Source organism: Chrysemys picta, chromosome 13 (genome assembly GCF_011386835.1).
Source record: "Chrysemys picta bellii isolate R12L10 chromosome 13, ASM1138683v2, whole genome shotgun sequence".
Classification (NCBI taxonomy): Eukaryota; Metazoa; Chordata; order Testudines; family Emydidae; genus Chrysemys; species Chrysemys picta.
Window position 1 is genome coordinate 33,255,904 of NC_088803.1, and position 27,382 is coordinate 33,283,285.

At 43.3% G+C, this 27,382-nt stretch overlaps 1 long non-coding RNA gene across 2 annotated transcripts in view; it reads left to right on the plus strand.

Moving 5' to 3' along the window:
• The window catches only part of LOC122174506 (uncharacterized), a 172,183-nt gene that overhangs the window by 81,239 nt on the left and 63,562 nt on the right, over positions 1-27,382 (plus strand). For both annotated transcript variants that reach the window (XR_010592251.1, XR_010592250.1), the window contains exon 4: positions 11,432-11,611. This is a non-coding gene — a long non-coding RNA (uncharacterized LOC122174506). The remainder of the gene's footprint in view (positions 1-11,431; positions 11,612-27,382) is intronic.

The following is a 27,382-nucleotide window of genomic DNA, read 5'->3' on the forward strand; positions in this document are numbered from 1 at the left end:
TTCAAGGGCTTTGACTGTAGTGATTTATATTGGATCCTGGAGATAGGCTTGTACATAGATAATTGAAAGGGAACCGCAAGCTGGAGTGAAAATGAGACTGCTGGAAATTGCTGGGTAGATTGCGTTTTTGCCACCAGTATTCCTCTGCAAAGATTGCAATAAGTTCTTTCCAGATCATGGTTGTTTTGGTTCCCACCTCAAACCCAGGTAGATGGAGGACTTGAGGGTGGAGAACATTTTTTTCCTCATCCCATTTTTCTGCTGGAGTCTCAAAGGGTTCTGAGATTATTTATAGAAATTAATCTAATCTTTTTCTAATGTTGTTTTCAAATCTAGCCACATGACCTGGTGGTTTTTTTCTTCCCTCTAGTGCTGGGAAAGGTGTGCAGTCAGTTGTTTCTCTAGGAGCAAAGTTGAAGCAAAGAAGATGGGTCTTGCGTTTGGCCCTGAAGTTGATAAGAGCTATAACGTTCTCTGAAGTATTAGAAATCCATTGGATGGTTCTAATACAGATTGGACTATAAATTATTTGTCTGAATGTGTAAGAGTTGGACCTTGTAGAAATACTAATTCTCAAGTGTGATGAAACACTTTTCAGAGGCTGAACTGAGCATATCACCAGTAAAGTCTAGTCTGCTTTACTCAATCACTCTAATAATCCATTCTTAAATGTGGCTACTGCCTGCAGATTATACAGATGCAAGCAAACAAAAAGGCCTGGTCTCTATTAGCTGGTCCCCCACCTCCTAGAATTTCCCACCGTGGCCGATCCACTTGTGGGAACAATAATGAATATTTGAGTTGACAAGGTGCTAGAGGCTGCTGGCTTTTTATATCTGTATAGACCAGCTTTGAGAAGCTTTTCTCGCAAGAGGTCTGGTTCTTCCTACTTCTGGTTGGGTCTAAGATTGCTGCATGAGCGCTCTTGCTCAAACCATTTCATCACTTTCACTTTTGGACCACTAGAAGTACAGCGAGAAAGAGAGTGTGATAATGAAAAATGGTAGGTAGGGGTGTGGTAGCAATAAATAGGCCTGGGGTGAAGTGGCAACATTTGAATCTTGATCTAAATTCCTAACAACATTAGGAGCTTTGGTTCAGCACCTTCTAAAGATAGGGGAGTTTGCAAACTCTGGATCTGGGCTAGGATTACAAAGACCCCCAATATTTGATGGTGGATAGATCTGGCTTTTCCCTATCTCTAAAAAATTAGACTTTTTTAAACCTCACCCAAGGTTCAGTTCTCATTTTGCTTTCAGCTCTGGGTGAAGGTTCAAATCTGTTATTTAATCCAAATAAGTACATTGTGTTCTTGATCTTAGACATGGGATTTCCAGTTGAATCTGAACATGAGTTCAACTTCTGACCTGGAGGAAATGATTTGGGATCCACCACTTCTTCCTTGTCTTTGTTCTCTGGAGCAACTACATATGATATCTTCCTCACATTTTGCATTGTTAGTAATTTGGAAGAGTGGAGACAGGTTGTGCTTTCTCTGAATACTTAAAATGCAAAAACAAATTGAACTGGGTTAGTTGGTTCCTCCAAGAAGCCCCTCCTCCCAGACATTTCTCTTGAATTTGTTGTAATATTTTGCACAGATGCACAATGCAAGCTAGTATAGATAAGGCTTGTGCATGTTTTTCCTGTAAACTCACTGACATAGGATAAACTCACTGGTATAGGAGTTCTTATCTGATGGTTGGCTTTTCAGACGCACAACTTGGATAAGGAATTCGTTGGTTTTTTTCATTTTGTGCTGCATTAAACGTCGGTTTATAGACAACTACAAGGCTAGAATCAACATATTGTATGTGGTCTATCTTGGATTCTGGAGGCAGATGCTCAAGTCTGATCACACAAGCCCATCCATGAAAATGAATAGTAGCCTCCCTTGGGAATCAGAATTTTAAACCCTCCTGGATTCCCACTACTCGTTGGTAATTAACACTGCATATACATTTCACACCATATTTTGGCTTGAGATGTGAAGCTGATGTCCTGACCCCTTCTGGTAATTAAAGAGCTCATGGCAATTTTTATGAGAGTAAGGGATTAATTCCAGGGACCTGGGTAAATTCTGACTTGGGTAATTGCATTCTGCCTATTTAAATTCTCTTGAAATTTCATTTGGATTTAGAAAAGGTATTCCCCTCTCTCCTTCCTAAATGCTTGTTTAGGTTTGCTGTGTTCTACCAGGCGGTTTTTCTGTTTTACCCCACTAGTTACTACTTGTCAATGAAACTTCCCTTAGGATAAAAGCACTATGTGTAAGCTCATTATTGACAGTGCCTGCAAATGTGTGTTGCCTGGCTATTCAGTCGTTAGTGTGATGCTAATAATGCAAAGGTCATAGTTTTGATACCCACTCTGGTCATGCGCCAGTTGCATTTTGAATGCCTTGATATTCTAATGACGGGCACTTTGGAAATGCGGAATTATATACAAAATGCATATATTCTCTTTATGGGATTATTGATGGTGACCCAGAATATAGCTATTCTCTGATCCTCCTGAATCACAGGCATGTTATCTCTACGGTCTTACTGGTTTAATATCACTTTCATTAGAATTTCTTTGTTCCTAACAGAAAAACAAACCAAACAAAACCAAAAACCATGCAATGAAATGAGAGAAAATAGACTGCTATTAAAGGGGTAAAAACACAGGCTCCTGAGTGTTAAAGGGGGGCGGTTTATACCTTATGTGGCAAAATGCCACCATGACAAAGGATTAGTCAAACTTGGTAGGTCAAAGTTGGTTTTGGAAGCTCTACCTGAAGCTCCTTTTTCCATCTGAAAAAGGGACCTTCAAAGGCAAACTTCAATACTTGACATGCAAAGCCCCCCTCCCCACCATTTCAGCCTTGCAAAAGACGAAACAATCAGCGACAACAGAGGAAAGGAAGTCAACAAAAGCACGTAAAGCAGCTTGGAATCCCTTTCATTCAGTGCTGAGCTGAAGGTGGAGGCTCCGAGATGGAGCCTTCCCCCCCATTTATTGTTTTATTTCTTGTGCATATTTTTTCTGTTAGTTAACGCCTCTTGTCTTCTACAAAGAAAAACTTGGATCTAGACTTCCAGAAACTTGAGCCAATAGCGTAGCTAGGCTGGGAGCGGGGCAGCGGCCACTCTCCCACTGAGCACAAGTGGCGCCTTTTCAATTTCTTTGCACCTTTTTAATTTTTACTCACCCGGCGGCACTTTGGCAGCCGGTCCTTCACTCGCTCCGGGTGTGTTCGGCGGCACTGAAGGACTCGCTGCCGAAGACCCGTGGAGCGAGTGAAGGACCCGCCGCCGAAGACCCAGAGCGCTGCCCCATCAGTAAAAGCGCCGCTGGGTGAGTAAAAGCACCGCAGCGGGTGGTGCCTTTTTTTGTGATTGCTCCCCCTGTTCGTTCCACCTGGCTACGCCACTGACCTGAGCCTTTACCAACCTGTATGCTCGCCGTGTATGAGAAGATTTTTCACAAGTGTTAAGCACCCAGCAGCTCTGAGAGAGAGACTGAGTTGGGTGTCTGTGCTAACCACTCGCTACTACCACAAAAATAAACAAACTAAACAGCTTAGGGCAGTTTGTACTGAGTAAAAGGGCCAGGGGCACCATTTCAGATTTTGGTGGGGGTGGGGGACGGTAACTTTAACCATGATTCCTGGGGCAACTTAGGCACTTGAAAACTCTAGGTTTTTGGCAGATAACTTAGCAATTAGCTGACGGGAGTCCTGTATCTAATTCCTTTATGAAAGAAAGAAAATTAAATAAATATTAGACCCACTCAGCTCTAATAACATGTTCTGACATCTTGTGGTAAGTCACTTAAGGGACACTAGTTACATTTAAAATTTGAATCTATATTCTTTCTTTATTACTAACTCTGTGGAGAGAGAGAGACCCCATCAGGGCTCCTGGGTTCTATCCAGCTCTGGGAGGACAGCAGGGTGTAGTGGGTTACAGCAGGGAGCAGACATATCTGGGTTCTATATAAGAACATCAGAATGACCATAGTGAGTAAGCCCAATGGTCCATTTAGCCCAGTATCGTGTCTTCCAACAGTGGCCAATGCCAAGTGCCCCAAGGGGAATGAACAGAACAAGTAATCATCAAGTTGCCCTGTTGCCCAGTCCCAACTTCTGGCAAACAGAGGCGAGGGACATGATGTTGGATTCCTGCCCACCCTGGCTAATAGCCATTGATGGACCTATCCTCCATGAACTTATCTAGTTCTTATTGGAACCCTGTTATAGTTTTGACCTTCACAGCATCCCCTGGCAAAGAGTTCAACATGTTGACTGTGAAGAAATACTTTTTTTTGTTTGTTTTAAATCTGCTGCCTATTAATTTCATTTGGCGACCCCTAGTTCTTGTGTTATGTGAAGGAGTAAATAACACTTCCTTATTTACTTTCTCCACACCATTCATGATTTTATAGAGCTCTATCATACCCCCCCCTTTAGTCATCTCTTTTCCAAGCTGAAAAGTCCCAGTCTTATTAATGTCTCCTCATACAGAAGGTGTTCTATACACAAGATCATTTCTGTTGCCCTTCTCTGTACTTTCTCCAAATCCAATATATCTTTTTTTAGATGGGATGACCAAATCTGCACGCACTATTCAATGTTGGCATACCATGGATTTATACAGAGGCAATATGATATTTTTCTCTTATTATCTATCCCTTTCCTAATGATTCCCAATATTCTGTTAGCTTTTTTAATTGCTGCTGCACATTGAGCAGATGTTTTCAGAACTATCCACAATGACTTCAAGATCTCTTTATTGATGGGTTTAGCTAATTTAGACCCCATCATTTTGTATTATAGTTGGGATTATATTTTGCCAATTGCATTACTTTGCATTTATCAACATTGAATTTCTTCTGCCATTTTGTTGCCCAGTTGCCCAGTTTTGTGAGATCCCTTTGTAGCTTTTCCCAGTCTGCTTTGGACTTAACTATCTTGAGTAATTTTGTATCATCTGCAAATTTTGCCACCTCACTGCATACCCGTTTTTCCAGATCATTTATGAATATGTTAAATAGGACTGGTCCAGGTACAGACCCCTAATGGACACCGCTATTTACCTCTCTCCACTTTCATCTTTATTCTTATCTTTTAATTGAAGTGTCTTGCAGTGCTTTCAGGATCTTTTATAGATCCTTAATTTATTTTAATGACAAGCCTTTTGTTATCCTAATCATCTGCCTCTGTTTATAAACAAACTCACAGCCCCAAAGGCTGTGCTGCTCCCAGATTCGGAACTCATCACATATCACACTCAAGCTGTTGCAGTTAAGAGCTCCTTCTGGGGCTAGGGTGAGTAGACCTCACCTACAAAATTGGGGGGGAGGGAGGGATAGTGCCCTCACCGCCCCCCCCCAAATGGCACCCCTGAAAAGGGCCCCAACAAAAAACCAACATAAGACCTAATGCAATTGCTGAGTAATTCAGACATCTTTTCTGGCTCTGATCCCCCTTCTCAGGTTTGATATGTCGAGACACTCAGTGCTGCTACACCTCAGGCCAAAAACAAGTCACATTTCACTAGCTAAGAGATGTTGGGCCTGGTCTGGTACTTGGTTGAGAGACCTCCAAGGAAAACGCAAGTGCTGCAGGAAAAAGCATTGGTGATTCACTTAATGGTCCACCAACTCAGTGTCCCAGAATGATGATGGGAGGGGGTGTGTGTGTGTGGCGGGGGGCAGTTAGTGATACCACTGGTGCTAGGGGTTGTTCCTTTGAATGAGAAACAAAAAAGAGGTCCTTGATCACTCTTGGTAATGAGACCCCATGGGCTCACCCAGTTGTCAGATTTTAGTCTGGGTAACTTATTGCTCAGTACCTGAAGTCTCACCTCTTGTTTCCATTGGGTAAGGCTTTCTTCACTTCCTGTCCTAAACCTTGTTGTGCAGTGTTTCATTGTTATACAGTTACTGATGCTTCATCAGAGTGGTAGTGGTGCCTTAGTCCTGGTTTACATTGTAAACTTATGTCAGTATAACTGCACAACGCAGTTATACCAACTGAACTCCTGGTGTAGACAGCTCTGCATTGATGGAAGGGCTTTTCCTGTCGACAAAGCTACTGCCTCTCAGGGAGGAGGAGTAGCTGCACCAACAGGAGAAGCTCTCCCATTGCTGAAGGTAGCATCTTCACTAAGTGCTACAGCTCAGCGCTAAGCTGCACCACTACAGTGCTGTAAGTGTAGACGAGCCCCGAGTACATGAGGTGACGTGTGTGTAGTTTGTAAAGTGCCATAGGTTCACGGAGTTTTTATATGTATTGTCAAGTGGGTAGAGTACATTGGGCAAGTCACTTAACCACTCAGCCCATGAGTTTTCTCATCTGTGTGAAGGGGATAATAATTACTTACCTATATTTTTTTGCAAAAAATATAGGTAGCCGTAAGACCAGCTGCATAATTCATATGTTGTCAGTAACATCTTCAGAGCAAATTTGTAAAACTGGGCAGAACCTTGCAAATTTTCTGAAATTCCACAACAAGTTCATTCAAAGTTTCATCTTCACTTCCATTGATACATCTATATCAAGTTAGCTCTCTTGATGTAAAATTTCAGTGCAGACAAGACCACCAGTATTTTTTACCTTGATTTAGCTAGTTGTGGGCAACCGTATATCACCAACTGGGATTGACTTTAACTGACTAAAACAGGGTAAAACCTACCTTATCTCCATTAGGATTTTGCATTGAGTTAGCTAATTCAATATCAAAACACTCCCCTTTTTGCAGTGCAGACATAGCCAAAGTGGTTAAAAACTTTTTTAAAGAGTGCTTCTATATCATCTATTTTCTGCTTTCTAATTTCTTCTTTTATTACTACTGGGAATGTGCACCTGGTTGTTTCCTACTAGGTCATCTTTGTCTGGTACACTCCCTGAAGTCACCTACTGAAGTCAAATTATTCACCTGCTGAAGTCTGATGCAACTCTGAAGTCAGTGGATTTATGCCAGGAAAGAGTTTGGCCCAATGTGAATGGGGCATCACAGTGTTAACATTAGTCTGACCACTGGCCAATAAGTCTGGTGTTTATACAGAGGCGGAAAAATACACCTAGAAGTAAATCCAAATTTTTTACTCCCGAATAATGCCGAGTGAAAACAAAGTGACTTTGTTTATTGCTTTCTCTTGCCTTTAAAATACTCTCTAGGTTACACAAATAGGAAGCAGAGCACCAGATTATGCTGAAGTGAACTTCTGGCCATGCCCATCTGTGTCTATCTCAGCCTTGAATTCCACACACGCCGGATTTAAAACCCCCCCATCAAAAACAAAAGGCTTTTTTGTATGGAAATAATGTAGTTTCTCCAAGCACAAAGATTCATCTTTGTAACAGAAAGAGTAAATGCTTCCTTGCAGAAATGTATCTATTGCCAAGTAGGCTGAGAGCACAGCTTGGGCTCTTCCAGCCAATGTTGTCTTCAGTATGCTTTTGCTGCTTTCAAACCAAACACTTTTCCATGGCTCTGGGATAGGGCTCTTTTTAAACAGAGTGGGGTGGAATGAGACTAACGTGTACCTGGGAACCTGAGCCCCCTTACATTCTTCAGCCTCCCCTGGACAGCTGGCAATTGGAGTCACATGACTACTCTTACTCTCCTCGCTTCTCTTTGGGGCACCATGTAATGCAAACTGAAGTATTTAGGGGCGCCACAATACCAAGGCTCTTTCCTTCCTCTCTCAGTCAGCAGCAATTAGCTATGTATATATTACCTTCTGCTTGCTGTTTCACTGCTGCATTGGGTTTACAATACCAGGTCCACATGTCAGGTTTCAGTACAGTCTTGGTCCCCCCCTTGTGTGTGGTACGGAGTGGTGGCATCGGTGAATGTCAGCCTTTACCATCTGCTTTTTGTTCACTTTCTACCAGTGTTCTAGTGAATATTTCCCAGTGAGAATGTTTGCAGGTGCAAATTAAGCCGATATCAGGGAGTACACATGGAAGTAAAGTTTGAATTCATAAATGTGAGTTTTCATCCTGGAAAACTGATCACAAAGGTTACAACCATTGACTCAAGGAATGGAAACAATACCATATTACTTATGTGTCCAACTAAAATGAGCTAAACAAACTATCACAGTGAATAATTTATGTGATGAATCTTAGCCTCTGTTTTCTCCTTCACAAACAGCAGCTGTTTTTTTATGAAATGGTTCATTCAGAATTTTTAGGCTTTCTGCATTTCCTGCTGGTGGCTTGTTTGCAAACTAGCCCCTTCAACTATTTGCTTTTCATTAGTCCTGGTGTGAAAGTGGTCACCTATTGTATCTGCTCCCTGATAGCATGGCTGAAAGTTGTGTAAAAGGGAAGGGAAATCAAGGAGAGCTATGAGAATTTGAGTATGCATGAGTCTGACTTTCCGTGAATCTTGTGGTGTGGGGAGCTTAATTTGTTCATTATTTTGAACGTTCATGGCAAACAATTAAATGCATTATCAATCCTACTGGAGTGAGATTATGGCTTCTGTAGAAGTAACTGAATGAAATGCTCTCCATCATAAAAAAAGCTCTTCCAAGGCCTGGACCCCGTCCCTCACCAGAGAGTCTTCATGTTGAGGTTTAAGCCTTTTATTAGTGGGGCAGTTTGCTGAAGGAGAATTCCTTGGGTTGGTTTGAAAGCTTACGTATTCTGCTATTGGGGCAAAGAGTAGCAATTCCTAAAAACCTTGCTGTGTATCTCTCCTTTGCCCTCTAACTTGCTTCTCTCCACACCCCCCTCACAGTCTTCTGGTACATGAATGAATGAATGAATGAATAAATAAATAATCCCTAATTGCATAGGCTGCTTTCTTGACTCCGTTCTTGAGGTGCCTTTGACTCAGCTTTCGAACCCTGTAGTCAGTTTATTGAAACACAGCAGGATCCTTCTGGGATGGGCTCCAAGATGATCCTTTGAAAGAGATGAAATGAAGTCACTAATGAGCCATTCCTCCTTTTTCTTGGGCAGGATGCTGCTTGGCTTCATATTTGCACTGCTTTGAAAAATGGAGATGTTCTCTCTGTCTGTTTATTTATTTATTTTTTAAAATGTCCCTTTAAGGGAGGGAGTTGGCCTATGAAATCCCTTCCTTCCCTTTTCTCCATGGGGATGTGCTAATGTAGCTGCAGGTTCTGAGAATTATTATAGAAAGGGGTGGGGAAGTTTGGGGTTTTTTTTTTTTTGGCTGAACACCTGGACCTCCCCAGAGGGATTTCCTGTCATCTGGAGCCTTCGAGGTTGACCTTGTTTGTTTGGTTGCGGTTTTTTGCTTTGAATTGGGACCCGAGCTGCACAGTTTGGATATGGATTTCAAGCAGCTCAAGAGCTGATTGGAAAATGTGGGGAGGAGATGTGGGGGTGGGTGGGGGGGATGGTTTGCAAAACTATCCTCAACATTTTCCTCCTTGCTTCCCATTAAATCTTCCTGACAAATTTCTGACCAACTGTAGTTGCTGGTCTCATGAAAAAGGCATGCTAGAAATTCCTTATCAAGCTTTCCATTTGAAGGAAAGTGGGCCTTCCTTTAACCGAGCCCTACGTTGAGTTTGACTGACTGTGTATAGAGATTTCTGCTTCCAAAGGCCAGATTGGTGTTGTCCTCACATCATTCCCATCCCCGGTCCTTATTTCACTGAGTACATGCTGTTGCCTCTGCTCAGAGTTTAACAACAAAGCTCTTAAGAATCTAGCTGCAGCCAAAAATTATAGCAATAAAAATAAAGACATTATTAAAGCCAGAGACGACTGATGTGAAATCGCAGCCAGTGTAACATGACTCAATCAAATCCCCAAGAGAGTCAGAGACAGAAGGGGAAGAAGAGAGAAAGAAATCTTTGTTTAAATGTTCTGGACCCCAAACTCCTTGTGCATTGACTTTGATAATTCATCAGACGACCACAGAGAAGAATGCCTCCCCCGCTCCAGATGCAAACCTGTCTTGTCCCAGCCCCTTTTTCCACAGCCTGTGAATCTCACCACATCAAGAGAGAGAGAAAATAAATTTTAAAAATGTCTAGTTAGGCTGGGTATGTTTGAAATATCAGCTCTATACATACAGCATGTGTTTTAAATACATATAAAATTGTACTTGGGAAAGAGAAAAATCACTCAAAAGGACCATTCACAGTTTACACCCAATGCAATTACAGAAGGAGGAGGTCTCTGATCTCTTTACAGGCCCACTCATACTAACTAGGGGAAATCTGAGAAGCCCAGACTGTGGAGTACAGAGAGTGGGTTCAATGTCTGCCAGTAATCAGAGATGGATAATAGCACCCACGCCCTAGCAAAAGCATCAGATGCCCTGGAGGATTAGCTCAGAGTTAATGCGACTCTGCGCGGAACAGTAAATGTAAAAGGATCCCGGATGAATTAATTTGGCTGCCGTTCTGATTGCTCTGCTGAAGAAACAGACGGCTTTGCTCCTGTGCAAAAGGGATGGAAGAGGTGGGGATTGGTTACAGTTCATCTCTGATGCTCTCAGACTGGGAGAATGTAGCTTTTCATGTCCATAATGGTGTTAGTAACCCCCCCTTCAGGTGGGTGTCATGAGATGAGTTCCTTCAATCCCTCCTTGGCAAGTACAACTTTAGCTGTGACATATGGCCTCAAGATAGGTGGGGAGACAGAGTAAGTAAATCAGCAAAATCTGGATCCAGTGTCCCTGCAGTGTGAACGTGTTCAATTCTAAGGTTTTGCTTAAGGCCCAACTCCAACTATTGTGAAGTCCTGCTATTTATATGAGTCTGGATACTAACCTACACATGATTTGAATGTTCTGGGTCTGCAAAAATAAGTTGAAAATCTCATGAGAGAATCTGCTCGCTCATGATTTTTATTCTCATGAGCTATTTAGTTCTTGAGTGCTCCTGGCCAGGCCAGCAATACTGCAAGCAGATCAGGTTGTGGGTTTTTTTTTGTTTTTTTTTTCATTTAAATTTTTTTGGTTGGAAAAACAGCCTTTTTCTGAAACTGTAAACTTTTTTGCAGAAAGCTTCAATTTTTTAATCAAAACTTGAAATTTCATAATTTGGACATTGGGTTTTCAGTGTTCCCCTCGTATCTTCCTGTACACTTCCCTCTTTTTGCCATTGAAAGCAATGCAGTGATATCTGGGTATTTTTCTATTTTAATTTTAAAAAATTCTTTTATTACTTTAATTTTTCAAAAGACTTGGGAAGTTTTGGTAAGTTAGAGTGGCAAACGGAAAAATGAAAAAGTGGAAGGGAAAACTGCAGACACATTGTATTGCATTAAATGGCCAGTGTTTGTTTTTGTTTGTTTGTTTTTCCCCTTCCCTAGCATGTTTGAAATGTTTCAATTTTGAAATTTTGTAAGAAACGTTTGTGGAAAACTTTGAAAAAAACACAACTCATTCCAATACAAAATTGAAATTACTTTAAAATTGTGGTGTATTTTTTTGTTTTGTTTTTGCAGCTCTTTTCCTTTGACCAGTGGTAGTGCCAAGAAGTTGACCAGTGATCATTCTGCAGTTCTTTTTCCATCCCCAACTGGAGCCAGGCAGTGCAGAATGTCCAGCGAGACAGGTGTAGAGAAGAGTTAGCTAAAGCTTTTCAAGCATCAAGAGACTTGAATCGAGTTCTGGATGATGACATGGTATGATAGTGAATTTCTTGATCTATCCTTTTATGTATCTGGTCTCTGCTTAGTTCCTCATAGACTCTGTTCTGAAACAAAATCTCCCCAAAATCTTACAATTTGGCAAGCTTGGTTCAAGATGTTCCAGTACCAGAATAATATAGTGTAGCGTTGCAGCCAGGTCTGGACTGAGGGGTCCACTCCTATGAGTTTGCAGGAGGACTGTATGTGAAGTGGTTGAGTTTCATTTGGTTTTGTTAAATGCACATGCTATGTGTTTATATTGGATAAAGCAGGTGAGAGAAGTGCACCTTGCACTTGGATCAAAAAGTGGTGAGGTTTGTGATAGTCCTTAGTTCCTGTGGGAGTTTGTTCCACAGTCTGGGACTGGGCTCTGGAAAAGCTCAGTCTTGTTCATAGATGAACTTCACCCTAAAGACAGAAAGTTCTACTGTGCCTGAGGAGTGGAGTTGTTGGCCATGGTCCTCATCCTGGGGCTTAAGTGATTTCTAGGTATCCTGGGCCCAGACAGTCGCAGTACCCTAGGGACTCCATTTTTAATCATGACTGTGTTTGTCTACACGAAGGTTGTGATTTGCAAGGGACTCTAATGGAGCTAAATGCCCAACTCCCATTGAATGTCAATACGATTCGGGTATATAACTGCCTTAGGCTACTTTGGAAATTCCAGCCTAGATGCTAAGTGGTGTTCAAAAATATGTTGTTGAAAACCATTGTTGTTTGCAGTGTTGTAGCCATCTTGGTCCCAGGATGTGAGAGAGACAAAATGGGTGAGGAAAATGGCTTTTATTGAACCAACTTTTGTTGGTGAAAGAGACAAGCTTTTGAGCTTCACAGAGCTGAAGAAGAACTTGTCTCTTTTGCCAGTGGTAGTTGGTGATCAATATTACCTCACCCAACTTGTCACTTCAATTAAAACCTGTAAGTCAAAATGTTTTAAAACATCACTCATTTTTCCAGGATAGATACATTCAGGGGATTGCATGTGTAATTGCAAACTGTGTCCATGCATTTGCAGATAGCTAGGTAGGTGCCTGCCTAGCCTTTATTGGTGTATGCAGTTGCGGTAACTACATGTGCAGTCATGGTTTCAATCTTTTGGGCTTGGAGCTTGGGTTTCCATTTCTGAACATTTCCAAAAATCGTATTAAGTGCCACCTCATTCAGATTTGGGTTTGGGATTCACCAGGATTTCCCAGCTTCTGCTTGGTGTCCAATGAATCTGAACAGAATGGATTTCTTGTGGTATTGTAACCCACACACCTCCTAGGTGTGGTGTTCTGTCCCATCTAGTGGCACCGAGACCACTTAGAGAGAAGATTAATGAGTCTGCTCTACAATCTTAGCTAAGAGTCATATGGCTTTTACTCATGCAGTAGAGGTGTCTGTCTTTAGCTCCCAAGTCTGAGGTTCGATCCTGACGACTGGGGTTTGTCGGCGTTACAAGTCGGGACTCATCTGGGATTTCAACTGGGAAGTCTCTGAAGCTAGGGACGCGCTTCCTCAGCTAGGGGAAGTATGTAACCCACACACTTTCTGGGTGTGGTGTTCTGTCTTCTCTAGTGGTACCGTGACCATTTAGAGAGAAGATTAATGAGTCTGCTCTATAGCCTGAGCCAAGAGCCAGCTGGCTTTTAGCTCATGCATTAGAAGCTCATATCTTTAGCTCCAGAGGTCCCAGGTTTGATCCCGCCTGCTGACTACCAGGGTTTGTCGGTGTTACAGTATCACTGTGTTCTAAAATGCAAATGTTTTTAGCTGAAGTTTATTCAGATGTTTAGCGGATATCTCCATTGTTGGCCCTACCTTTCTCATTGAGAAGTTTCATATTCCCTCTAGTCTCAGCAGTAGTCTTCAGGGGATTCTTAGCTGCCATTAGAGAAAAGGAAGCTGTCATGAAGGGAGGAAAGAAAATTAGAAGTCTCAGTACCTCTTGTGTGTCTTCAGGAAAAGGCTCCATTGCTCCCCCCTCCCCTCCTCCGAAATGCTCTTTGGGGGAAAGGCACTCTTTCCCACTATCTACTAGATCTGCAAAACTTTCCTGCGGTGAAAACTCAATTCCCTCCCCTCTCCCAATACCAGGCAGTGGCAATGGGCCAGCTGTAGCACTCTTTGGATTTGCCTTCTGTGGCTTTGCCCATTTTTGTGTGCAGGGCATCTGGACAGCTCCAGAATGGAACATCCCTTGTAAGCCAGATTCTGCCACTGAGGAAGGGGGGAAAGGGTGAAGTTCTTCTGAACCTCTGAAAAGTTTGGGGGTTAGTTCGAAGGATGTTGTTGGATTGTCGTGACTGTTGTCTTTCCATATGTGATCCCAGACAAGGGTCAGTTGAGAGCTGTCCAAGTGATGACTTCAGCAAGTATCTTATCTGAATTAAGATCAGGCACCTAGGGAAGAATTGTGGTTGCAGTCTGTCTGTCCAATTTGGAAGTTTTTCTCCTTTCCCAATAGATCCAGGGTACTAAATTTTGCTATTGGTTTCTGCTAATTTGCTCTAGCTTCCAAAAGACAATCTTTAGCTTTAGAACTGGAGATGTGAAATATCTCAGTTGGTCACCACATCATGAAGAAGGATTTATTGAATCTGGTTAAAAACATACTCTCTCTGGGGCCTATATCCTTCGCTAGCAGAGCCATGGATGCAATGATCTAATAGATCTTTTTCATCTCTGACTTCTGTAACTTACCATAAGTATAGACAGCGTTTATCTCTTTCTCCAATCAGCATTGATGGACAGAATTTCAAGCATGGAAACATTATTGTGTGTGTGTGGGGTGACGAAGAGTAGGGCCATTCACCGAGCGTTAATATCTCCAGGGCATAGGATTATTGGAAAATGATAAATAGCTGGGCAGGCAAAGGAAATATGAAAACCCTGCTGCAATGCAGGACTGCCCAAGATTTCTGTTCATATTGCAGTGACCAAAAGAAATTTACATTGGAAAAACCCTTCTGCCTCCAGGGCTGAATGTTATGAAATTTCAAAGTGATTCTTTGATTCCCACCCCCTTGTTCTTTTAAAGGAGTGGGAGGGGTTGCTATTTCTGTGGAGAAGGGATGTGTGAAGAATCCATTCATCATCCTGCTGGTGTGGTCATGAGGATGGGGAAAAGGTGGGAGAAGATCAAAGTACAGCTGAACTGCAATCTGGTATTTCCCACCTACTCCCCAAATCCAGACTTCCTGGCTTCTGGATTGCTTTCAGGGATTGTCTAGCTGTCCCTTAGACTGGGCACCTTTAGCAGAATGACTCACTACTTATTTACCTCTAATCTTGTTTGGACGATAGCCTTCCAGTATTATTTATTGGTTACAATAAAGAGAAGATCCTCAGCTGGCGAAAGTCACTGAAGTCAGTGGGGCTATGATAATTTACACTAGCTAAATATTTGTCCCAGGTATTGAACTGTAGGACATTTTGTGCCTAACGAGAAATAAGGACAAACTACCACTTTTCCTTTTTCATCATTAACTGGGAGGAAAACTTCCCCAGTTTAGTTTTAGTGAGAGTGAAAAACAGTTCTGTTTTCTTCATCTGTCTATCCACCCATCTAGTGATCAGTGTAACTACTAATATATACAATATGTCTGAGTGCCTTACAATTACATTCCACCCACAAAATACCTTGTTTGGTTTTTGTTTTGTAAAACCACAGCCCAGTGGATCTAAGTGGAGATGGTTCCCAGGGTCAGATCATCTTGTTCTCTTGGTTTCAGTCTGAAAGTTGTGTAGGTCACTTTTGTCAGGGCAGGAAGAAAGGGCAGGAAACAGAAGTGAGTCTCAGTCAACGAACAGAAGATGAACTTATTTTTAAAAATGACTTTTTGTTGGTAGTGCATGGTCCATTAGATTAAGCATGGGATTGGAAGATAGGAAACCTAGATTCTAGGCACAGTTCTTGGACAAGCACTTATAATATTAGGGTTGGAAGGAATCTCAGGAGGTCATCTAGTCCAACCCCCTGCTCAAAGCAAGACCAATCCCCAGACAGATTTTTGCCCCGGTTCCCTAAATGGCCCCCTCAAGGATTGAACTCATGACCCTGGGTTTAGCAGGCCAATGCTCAAACCACTGAGCTATCCTTCCCCCTTGAAGTCAACATTTTCAAATTTGGGTCCCAAAACTAGTGGCCTAATTTTCAGAGTTCCTGGATGCCCATTACTTCCAATGAAGGTTGGGATTTTCAAATGAACCCAAGGATATTAGACATCTAGCTCTCATTGAGCACCCAGTTCCCATTGAGGTTCAATGGGTTTTTATGTGCTTAACTCCCTTAGGCTCTTTTTAAAAGAGGAAAATCTCAGCTGAATTCATTAGAAAATTGACTTGTTTTTTTCCAAAAAGTTCATGTAAAGCTTTCTTCTGAAATTGGCCTGTATTCAAGTTCATAGTGAAATGGGGGAACCCTTGAATTTTGAGTTGTTCTATATATGTGAAGGATGTCAGGTTGCATACCTCTCCCTTGTGTCACTAGTTGTGACTGCCCTGCAGCAACTCTTGGGTGTAAAGGAAACACTGCCGGAATGGAATCTTTGATAACAGATGAAGGTCATTATATTTGTGATAATAGTATTATACATGTATGTTAGTGAAGTAGGTTTAGTTTCTGTATCTTCCTGCCTCTTTTTATAAGTGAATAAGAGGGACTGTTTCTGTGAAATTTAAGGGTGTAAGGAACACAGAGGAAATTAAGCAAGAAAGGATTCAAGGACTTGAGAATTGTGATGCAAGCACAATGAGACTGTAAGAGAAACCGAGGGAGCTTTCAATGGGAAATGAAAGAAAGATAATGCTGTGTATTGCTCTGGCTTCAGGGCATTACTGTAACAGCTGATCGTTTCCTAAAGCTTAGAGTGGAATTGGAATCAAATATGTATTAGAAAAATTATTACTCCCATCTACACTGGAGAAACTAGCATTAAGCCTGTGTAACAAAGGTAACATGATAACCACTATCTGTATCTGGAGCTCTGTAATTGCAAATACTGTAATAATTCCTTTTTCCCTCCCAAATATCATACAAGTCTGAAAGACAAAATGTAAAGGGTGGATGTTTTATTTTCTACTAAGGATTTCTGTGTGCTACCGGAAGGTAAAACCAAAACCTCAACTATTGGTTGCTTAATTTTACCACTATTCTTTCCAATGATTTTTTTTTTTCTGGATCCAAACAGGACCTTCAAATCAACATGTCATTTAGATAAGATATCACCCTCTTCCTTTGTCTTATTCAATACATTAGTGGGTTGGATTGTCTTCTGGATGGAAAGTGAGGTAAACAGTGCCTCAGGCCCAATCTAAACAGAATCTGGTGGTGTTTTGAAGTGTGCTACATTTCCGTTTTAATATAGATTTAGAAACACCAGCTATCTGAGACATTGACTCAACATTCCTGAGGTTTCCTGGCTGGTCTGGCAGGCCGTAACCCTTTTGTAGCATTCACCAGCTTTCTGTTCCTGGAGAACTTTTTGCTTCAATACTTCATTTGGCAAATCTGTCACTGCTGAGGAGATAGACTATAGTCTGTCCACAGAAGGGTGGGTATGATCCTATGATTAGCTTTCCTAATGCAGTCCCACATCAGTTTGTGCTGGAATGCTAGAATGTTTTAACACTGCTGTTGGAGGGACAGCAAAAATTAGGCTGAGACTTTCAAATTGGTCTTAAGGCTGTTGGTACCCAACATACTTAGTGTATGTCTACACTTGGAGTGATGGGTGTGATTCGTAGACATGGTTGTGCTAGCGCTCATCAAGCTAGAGCACTATAAATATCAGTGTAGCTGTGGTAGTTCCAGTAGCCTCAGAGGGGCAGCAGTGAGGGGCAGCACGGGCTAGTTGCCTCGAGTACAAACCTGTCTAGCTCCCGTAGATATGTATCTGGGGTGGCTAGCCCATGCTGCTGCTGGTTGCTACCTGGACTATGTTATTATTTTTAGTGTGCTAGCTCAATGAAAGCTAGTGTGAGTATGTATACATGAGGTGGGAATCACACCCCTTAGTTCCAAGTAGACATAGCCTTAGACTCCTTTTGAAAATCCCCGTCTTAATGGTGATGGGGCAAGTTAAGGGCACAATGTGGCCCAAAGACCTTGGATTTTTATAGTGCTGTTTATCCTAAAGTATAGCAAAGCACTTTACAAGCTGTATGTAGGAATCATTTTGCCCATTCCTAATGTTCAGCTTGTCTATGTGAAACACAGCAACTGACATCACACAGCAATATTGGACAACAGTTATGGGCAAGAAGTGATGATACAGAAGTCTTCCTTCCCTTCGACTATTTTTTTTTCAGTTGGAGGTTTGGCCTAAACTAGCGTTCTTTATTTGACAACTGATCCTTGCACCAGCCGCATATTTAAACCAAATAAACAAATAAAACCCACCACTTATTCGTTCCCTATAATTTCTGACCTGAGATGACACAAGCTTCGGCTGGATTGTGTTACACTGCATTGTAGTGCACCGAATGCCACAAAGTTCCCTGAGACAGTGTTTAGCTGCAAAGCACAAAGACAGGCATCCCAGCAGGGCCCAGACCTTTTCAGATGATGGTGCCCTTTGCACCCCTATGGCTGGGGCATTGTGTCCTGCCACCACAGGCTTAACAGGGCCGGGCTTCTTCAATTCTACATGTGCAGGCTGCGCAGAGTGGTTCTTGCAATAACTACTCCTATAGTTTCTCATCTTCAGACAATCCCCCAGCATCTTCATTGCATTCAGCATCACAACAAAAGCAACCTTCCATGGGGAATTTGACAAGCCAGCCTCTGATCTTACACTGGTGTCAATCAAGAGTGATCCACTGAAGTCAGTGGACTGTGTACACCAGGGCAACAAAGTGGTATACACTAGATCAGAGTCAGATTGCAGTACAGTCTTTGCCAGCTCATCTGCTTCTGACAGTGAATAAATGTGCCCCCCTTCCCATGTGCTAAGTGGAATTTACAGTGTTTTCCTTATTTTTTCCCCCTGTGTTCATAATCCTTTAGTATGCTTACCTCAAGTTGAACTGTTTCTTGGACCCCAACTCCTGGTTGTCCAAGGGACACAGATGCACGCTCACATTTTTATATCAGATGGAAAACTAAGTGACCACAAAAACTTGGATTTTTTACAGCCCAGTTTTTTTTCCCCTAACCAGGCACAACCTTTATCTATGTTTTGGTTATTAATAGATTTGTTTTTCTCTGTGTTCAAGGTCTTGCACGACCCCACTTCTAATTTACAGGATAGTTTACAAAGGGTTTTTGTGTGTCTGTGCATTTTAATTCTGCTGGCTTCTGTGTCAGCTGATGAGCTTTGATTGGTCCAGTTCTCCTAATAAATAATCAAACATAGACAGTCACAGAGTGTGGTTTATTCAGATATGTAGTTTCTTTCTAGGCGAATGATTCATTGTCTGTTAAGAGAGACTGCAGCTGGAGAGCAGAAGCTTGCAGGAATGGAGAATGTATCTATCCCTTTCCCTGAACTCTCAACAGCACCTCCATCTGTTGTCCATCACTCTGTAAGGTTCTTGAGAGACATAAAAATAGCAACCTTGCAGTCAGCATTACAGATGAACTGTAGGGCCTTAACCTGCCACCCCCTCCCCAACCAAAATGAACCCTAACCACAGGTTGGCGGTATGTACTGTATTTGGCTGAAGACATTTCACAGCCCATAAATACACATACCATACACTCTTAAATATCACAAACATTGGCAGATCCTCTAATAGGTACTGTATCTATTATTGTCACCTATATTTTACATTCTGCATATATGGCCCAAATCTGATCTGCATCTAAAATAGAGAACAAAATGTTCAAATTTCCCAACTCTCAAAATTGTCAGTGGGAAAGGTAGGTACTTAACAGCTCTGAAATTCAGGCCTCTTTTATTTAGGTGCTTTAAATGATGTTTTAGGCGCTTGAATTTAAGTGCCTACATTTGAAAAATTCTGGTGTAAGTCAAGTATCAGAGGGGTAGCCGTGTTAGTCTGAATCTGTAAAAAGCAACACAGGGTCCTGTGGCACCTTTAAGACTAACAGAAGTATTGGGAGCATAAGCTTTCGTGGGTAAGAACCTCACTTCTTCAGATGCAAGGGAAGAAGTGAGGTTCTTACCCACGAAAGCTTATGCTCCCAATACTTCTGTTAGTCTTAAAGGTGCCACAGGACCCTCTGTTGCTTTTTTCTGGTGTAAGTGACATCTAAGTCTACATGTCAAGCCAAGTGGCAGAGCCAGGATTAGACCCTGGGTTCCTGACTCTCAGCCTTGAGCTCAATCCATCAGACTATGCTGCCCCTCAAAAAGAGCCTTTCTTCAGGAACTAGAATCTTCATATCGAATTCCACATATATAATCTGAAACTTCCGGAAGCTTTTTTGTCCATTCAAAGTGGAAATGAGACGTGACTTTAATAGTGAGGATAATTTAAGTGTAGGACTATTTACGAAGGGAAGTGATAAATTCATCTTCACATGGAGTCTTTAAGAGATTAGAAGTCTTTCTAGAAAAGAGTCTAGTTCAACCACAGGTTATTGGGCTTAATCATGTTCACTTACGTAATAGGGAAGAATAATTTTGTCCTTTTCAGTAATTAGGAGTGGAATTCCATGGCCTGTGTTACACAGGAGGTCATACTAGATGATCATACTGGTTGATTGGCTCAGTTAGTCTGATATCCTGCCTCCAGGACTGACCAACAGCTGATGCGTCAGAGGAAAGTGAAAACTTCTTAGAGGCACTTGCTTTTAGACAATTCTGCATTATTGTTCATGGGGATGGAGGGGTATAGAAGTTCTTTCCTGACCCCTCTGATGATCACATGACAACCTGTAGCATGGTATCTGACCACCCAAATCTTAGTTTGCATAGCGACATGAATGTAAGGATATGTGGGAATAGACCTTTGGTCTGCGGAGCCTGGGACAGTTGATGTTCCCACTTTGGCACCAGGAGGCCAGGAGGAGCTATATTCAAGGAGCGCTGTGGTTATTAGTGCTGCAGGAAGTACTGTGCAAAGGGTCCAGAGTGACAGCACCCTGTAGCCTTCTGATTTGTCCATGCTCACTACGTAAACCTGGAGGATGGTCCAGGAAGTTGTCTGGGCAACCATGCAGACTTCTGGCTTGCTGCAACTCCAAATGTCACATAGCTTTCTGATCTCCAGTCTCTGCTCCCAGCCTGATTCTGATTCTTGCATCTTGATTCCAGCCTGGTAACTATCTCTGATCACCAGCCTCTGACCCTGACTCTTGCCTATTGATCTTGGCTCTAGCGATTACACTGATCCCTGCTTCTGATTACAAACCTCCAAGTCCTTGACTTGTGGACACGAGCCCAGCCGTGGCTGCTATCCCAGACCGCCTATGCCTCAGTCCCTTACAATGTGGTATTACCGATCATAAAATTAGCTAGACCTTTTAGTAATCCAGCTACAGTAGTTAACTCTCTGACCTCCCGTGGCCATGAATTCTCAGGCTGATTACACAACTGCTTGAAGAGAGCATTTCCTTGTGCGTATGCTCATGTGAACTGTTAATTTTGTTAAGTGATAGTTACATCTTGACCTTGCATTAAGGGGCCATATAAAACACAAGGAGGGAGTGGCCAGCTGACATTATTCCTGTCACAATTTTACAAACCTCAGTCAACGCTTTGCTCGTTTCCAGGCATATATTATGATGTTGCTTGTGATAGATGAACCCCACCCATTTGTCTAACCATCCGTTGCCGTTTCCAGGACATTAAATCAAAGTCCTGGGAATCCGTCTCGAAAGTTGTTGTGAAATTGTTGTTCTCTGGCTGGCTCTAGTGACAATGGAGCTCACACTAAAAACTCCACCCACATTACACACACTCCTAAGCTTTCTCCCTGTGCCAGCAAAGTTTCCTTGGTGGGTTTAATGTCTGAGGACGGTGCAGGGCTGGATGACTAGGCCTGATAGTCTTTTTGTGTGTGTGTTTGAAAATAGTGAATATGTGTTCACAATATATTTGCAATCTTGATTTCTCAGCCCCAAAACTAAGTTGTTTCTGGCAACATTTTGCCAAGTGGTGACTTTGCATCTAAACCCCACCCAGACAGCCTCCAGAAATGTTGCATGTTCTCATCTGCATCCTAATCAGTCGCAACCATACAAGATGAACCTCCCCTCAGGGCAAACTCCTCATAAAGTAAGGAGGGGATATATTTTTTTTGGGGGGGTGGGATGCGATGGTGAAGGAATTCTTAGATTGGTTCCTAAATTAATAAACCACAGTGACTATTGTAGGGGGAGCATGCGCTGATGAGTGATGCTTTCATAAAGTAGCATGCACTTCTTGCTGCAACCTGGTCTGCATGTAGACAGGGACATCGCCTATATCCCGTTTGGAACACTGAATACTGGTGCCAGTGCAAGTGATTCCCATATTTAGAAAACAGCCATGTTATGGTTGCCACCTGGTGGGAATGCAGATAAGGCAGGAGACTTCCTGGGCTGTTGCATTCCCGTCCATCCACTCTGAAGAAGCCATACTTTGGTCTCATGCAGCTCCTTGAGATTATTAGATGGAAAGCATGGTAGCATCACGAAGTGTTATTTGTAATAATATGGTCAGAGTAAATAGAACGTTCATTTTACAGTTGACTTGCCTTTGCCAAACCAAAACTTTCAGTAGATTGAGTGATAAATAGCTCTTCGATTTAGGTCCCAGCAAGGGTAAATTACATGAAAGCACTTTGAAAGCACTGTACCCATCATTGTTCTGTCAGCCGTCCCCGTCTTCCATGTGCCTCTTGGTAAAATCTGAATCACATTTTGTGTCATTGCACTTAATAAAAATAGAAGCATTTTGTTTTCAAATTAAATGAAATGTCACGCCAGTGAATGATTAATTACCAATTAAACAGGGATTTTGTTTGTGACATTAGTAAAAAGGGAAAATAAAAATCACCTGCGCACTTTCAGCATTGCTTGTTTTGAGAAAAGAATTATTTGAGCAAAATTATTTCAATTAAGTAATTCCTGAATGTATTTTTTTTAAATGAGTTTAATTTTGTCTTGCACTAGTGGTACATAAATGGGAAAAGACTGAATTCTCCTCACAAATATATGGCTGCAACTCCCAGGAAAGACTTTCAAAATGGCCTAAGGTATTTAGGAACAAAAGCCCCACTGAAAGTTAATCGGATGTGTGCTCCTAAACTTCTTTGATTCTTTTGAAAATTTCCCCATCCCTTCTGTGGGAGATGCACCCATGAGGAGAATGTGACTTACTGTGGAATCAGTAATTGCCACATGGGGTGTCTTTCTGTCTAAGAACAGCTAAATAAACATTATGATATATATTTTGACTGTGTAGAAGAGTGACTGGAGCTGTAGTAAGTGGACATACACAAATGTGTACCTGTATTTTGCAGGTACAAACACTTGTGAGCTCATAATAGTCAGCAACACCCAATAGTCCAACAGCTACACATGCAAATATTAGCATTTGCAAAGGGCTTTAGAGACATGGGTTCTGCAAGTGCAAATGCTTCCATTTGCATTCAGCAGGTTTTACTGTTTGCACAAGTGCTAGAATTTCTAGCAGGGCTTTTCGTGCATAAAGTAGAGGGTTGGCTGACAGTTTTCTTCACAGAGTCTGGATGGGTGCTAGATAAATAGCAATTGAGTTAAATGAACTCCGTACATTGGAGAGAGTTAGGTCAACCAAAGGGAGTGTTTAGTAAGGACTTGAAGGAAGTAGCAGCAAAGTAGCAAGGCAGACGGGAGGAGGGGGCTGTTCCAGGCACAAAGGTAGCCTATAAAAAGGCACAGGGACATATGGTTTGCTACTGGAAAAGGGGGAAGCTGTCTTGTATTTACTCTGCTCAGCAGCTGGACACTGTCGGGGGTGTGCCTGCCCTATAGTTCCCCCGGGGCTGAGTGTGGTGCTGCAGGCAGTTCTTGCCTCAGTTTCCTCTTCCCTAGGATTTTCTGTCTTTCCTGGGTGAGGGTGGGATTTGGGGGTATCAGCCCTCTGACTGTGTCACTCTGAGTTCAGTCCTGATTTGGGGTAACAAGTCCAAACAAATATCCCACACAAATCAAACATTCTTCTGCTCCACTTGGGCTCTTCAGCCCTCCCTCTGGGCTCAGTTCTCAGCCACTTCTAGGCAACCTTTAAGTTTCTCTGCTCTGAGATAGAGCACTGACTCCCAGGTTGCTTCCCTGGCATCCCCTCACAGTCTCAACCCCTATGGGTTACCAGTCCCCATTCTGTGCTCTGTGGTAGAACCCTGTTTCCCAGGCTAATTCCCTGGAGGACTCCTAGACCCTCCTTTGAGCCTTCCATGGGAGACCAGTTTGCACCCTGTGGTTCCTCTCTCAAACTGAGTCAAGGTGAGTGGGATGGGTAGCTAATCTGGCACAGGTGTGGCTGAGCCCAACTACCCTTAAAGGGCCAGCCAACCTGTGACAGATGCTATGGAGTGTTACAGGGACAACAATGATCTGAGAGCTTGGGTGGTTTCTCTTGATGACCACTTAGCTGTGTTTTATCACAGTAAAATTCAGAAATTGGGTCTTGTCATTGCATGGTGATAGTGACATAGACTTGACTGGCCCAAACTGTTCTATACAGTATATATTTGTTCATAAGCCGAATTTTTTTAGTAAAAAAAAAACAGGGAAGCACCAGAGAAGAGGGGTCGGCTTATGAACGGGGATAGAGAGGGAGAGGTGGGACACAGCCCCTCTCCCCAACAGAGGGAGCAAGGAGAGGCAGCACAGCCAGCAGAGCCAGAAGGGAAGAGGCGGGGCCAGAGTCTCTCCGCTTCTGGCCACGCTGCTCTCCCCCCAGCCTCCAAAGCAGCTGCAGCTCCGGGGCTGGCAGGCTGCAGCCGGGCCACTCGGCCCCACCCCCCAGAGCAGGCTGTGGCCACGCCGCCGGAGCATGCTGCGGCCGTGCCACCCGGCCCAGCCTGCTGGACCATGCTGTGGCCGCGCCGCCCAGTCTGGCCCACCGGAGCAGGCTGCGACCGCGCTGCCCAGCCTGCCGGAGCAGCTCCAGCCAGGTCAGAGACATCCTCCCCTGGCCCTTCCCAGATAAGGTGGGAAAGGATGGGATGGGGAGAGTGTGGGGGTCCTGGGCTAGAGGTGGGGTCATGTCAGGGCCGGCTCCAGGCACCAGCGCAGGAAGCAGGTGCCTGGGGCGGCCAACGGAAAGGGGCAGTACGTCCGGCTCTTCGGCGGCAATTCGGCGGCGGGTCCATCAGTCCCTCTCGGAGGGAAGGACCTGCCGCTGAATTGCCGCCAAAGAATGAAGCGGCGGCGGTAGACCTGAAGTGCCGCTGATTGCGGCTCCCCCCCCCCTCCCCCGCTTGGGGTGGCAAAAACGCTGGAGCTGGCCCTGGGACATGTGGGGGGTGGTCACAGTGGTTAATGCCCTGACTCCCAGCTTCTCCCCCCCCAAAATTTCCCCACTAGTTGCTGTCCCAGCCCATCAGGGTAAGCAGCTGGTGCGCCAGGACACTTTGTTTACTTAGATTTACCTCCGTGTCTGCGGACGCTCGAGGTAAACAAACCATCTTGCCCCATCAGCGGCTTATCCTGATGGCCTGGGAGCCAAAGTTTGCTGACCCCTGAATTATAGGGTCAGCTTATGAACGGGTTATAAAAATTTTCCATTTTTACTTATCCATCTTGTGGGGGTTGGCTTATAAATGAACCGGCTTATGATCGAGTATATATGGTACTTGTCGTCTGGAAGAAATAACATGAGAGGGTTTTTTTAAAGGAAAAGTACCATAGCCCTAAAGAGAGAGTGAATGGTGGGATGGGGGTGGAGGTGGGGGGGATGGGGGTGGAATTAGAGTAGCCTAATCCTCTGGTAACTAAAGGATTAGACCTTGTCTATACTATGGGCACTTAGCAGCATAGCTACAGTGCCATAACTATGCCAGCATAACCCCATAGTGTAGATGCAGCCTACAGTGACAGAAGGGGTTTTTCCATCCGTATAGGAACACCACCTCCCCAAGCAGTGGTAGCTAGTTCAACAGTAGTATTCTTCTGTCAACCTAGCTGTGTCTACACCAGGGGTTAGGTGGGTGTAGCTATGGCACTCAGGGGTGTGGATTTATAACACCGCTGAGCGCTATAGTTATGTCAACCTAAATTTTAAGGGTGGACCAGACATTAGAAAAGAAGGTGTAGGTGCTGGTGTGGCAAAGACTTTCTTTTACGTCCCTGAGGAGAGCTTATTTCTTTGGGATCCAAAAGTCACTAGTTGAATTCTAAGCAGCATAGCATGGTTCAAAACTGTGGTCTGTGCTACTCGTTTGTGCTTGCTGGAGTGGTATGTATCTATACACACAAAAAACTGAATGCATTGGAAAAACTATAGCTGTCTGAACATAAGAATGGTCATACTGGGTCTGACCAATGGTCCATCTAGCCCAATATCCTGTCTTCTGACAGTGGCCAATGCCGGAGCTTGGGAGGAAGTGTTTTGTTTCAGTGGAGAAAGTATGTGCAGGTCTCACCATCTGGAGGTGACTGGAGGCCTGAGAAAGTCTATTATTTACTGCAGTTGATCACTAATGTGCTTTACTAATGTCTATAACTCCTGTTTTTGCCTGAGGTAAAAGTTCTCGCTTCAAGCAGAGAGAAATTCCCTACAAAAAATTTCTCTGATTGGTCTGCTTTAGGAGAGGTAAGGAGGAAAATTATTGACAATGTGTAATGCTGTCTTGTTATCAACTTCTGTACTCTCTTAAGTGGCATAAGACTACATAGCCTGGCGCAGTGCAGACTAGTCCAGTGGTCTAGCCATTTGGGTCTGGACAATGAGGGAGTTGTGTGGTATTCTGTCTGATATTAATCTGCCTGGCTGCCAGGAATTAAATCAAAGGAGGCTGTTACGGGAGAAACCAACAGCAAAAGAAACAATGACAAAGATAAAGCTATGTGGGGAAACAATAGAGAAGCTATTGATTGGGGATACCCCCTGCCTGGCTCCAGCTAGTCTGCCAAGGTGTATTCTTCCCAGACCAAAGCCTCGGACCAAAAAGGATTCTAAACCTTAAAAATGCTGGCCTAAGGAAGGAAGGCTGGGAGTTGAATGAGTTGTCAGCAGACTGAGACTGACATCCAGACCGACAGACCCAAGGACTGTCAGTGACTGGGATGTGGAGGGTCGGGCCCAGTGGTTGGAGCAGGAGTTAGGTGCAGTGGCTGGAGCTAAGGGTCAGAGCTGGAGTCAGAGGCCAGGTGCCCGAGCCAACGGTCAGTCAAAGTCAGGAATCGAAGCTGATGGTTAGGACTACTTGCCATGAGGCAAGACCAGGCCAGGGCTGGCTCCAAGGCAGGAGCAGAGCTGCAGGCTGGCTCTCCCAACCCTGAGTTGTGAATAACCGGGACTTACTTGAGTTATGGCTAGAGATGTTAAGCTTAGGTAAGGAAAATATGCACATAAGACTCCGTTGCATTAATCCATTTTCCTCAGTGCTGCTGGTTTTGAGTCACTTTAATCATCTGGAGCAGGCTAATCCTGGAATAATTTCACTAGCTCCAGTGGAGTTGCTGCAGCTTTACACTGATCTAGTTGAGGACAGAATTTGGCTCCTGTGTTTCCTTTTAAGATTACAACACTGCCCATATGTTATCATGGAAGTCTATTTTTGTGAATTCCGAGCAGCATGGATTGAGGGTTTGAGGCCTCAGTGGTATAGCTGGTGTGTGGGAATATTTTGCTTCCTTTTTTGTTAAAGGGCTCATTAGTAGGATAGATCTCAGATGTGCATGGA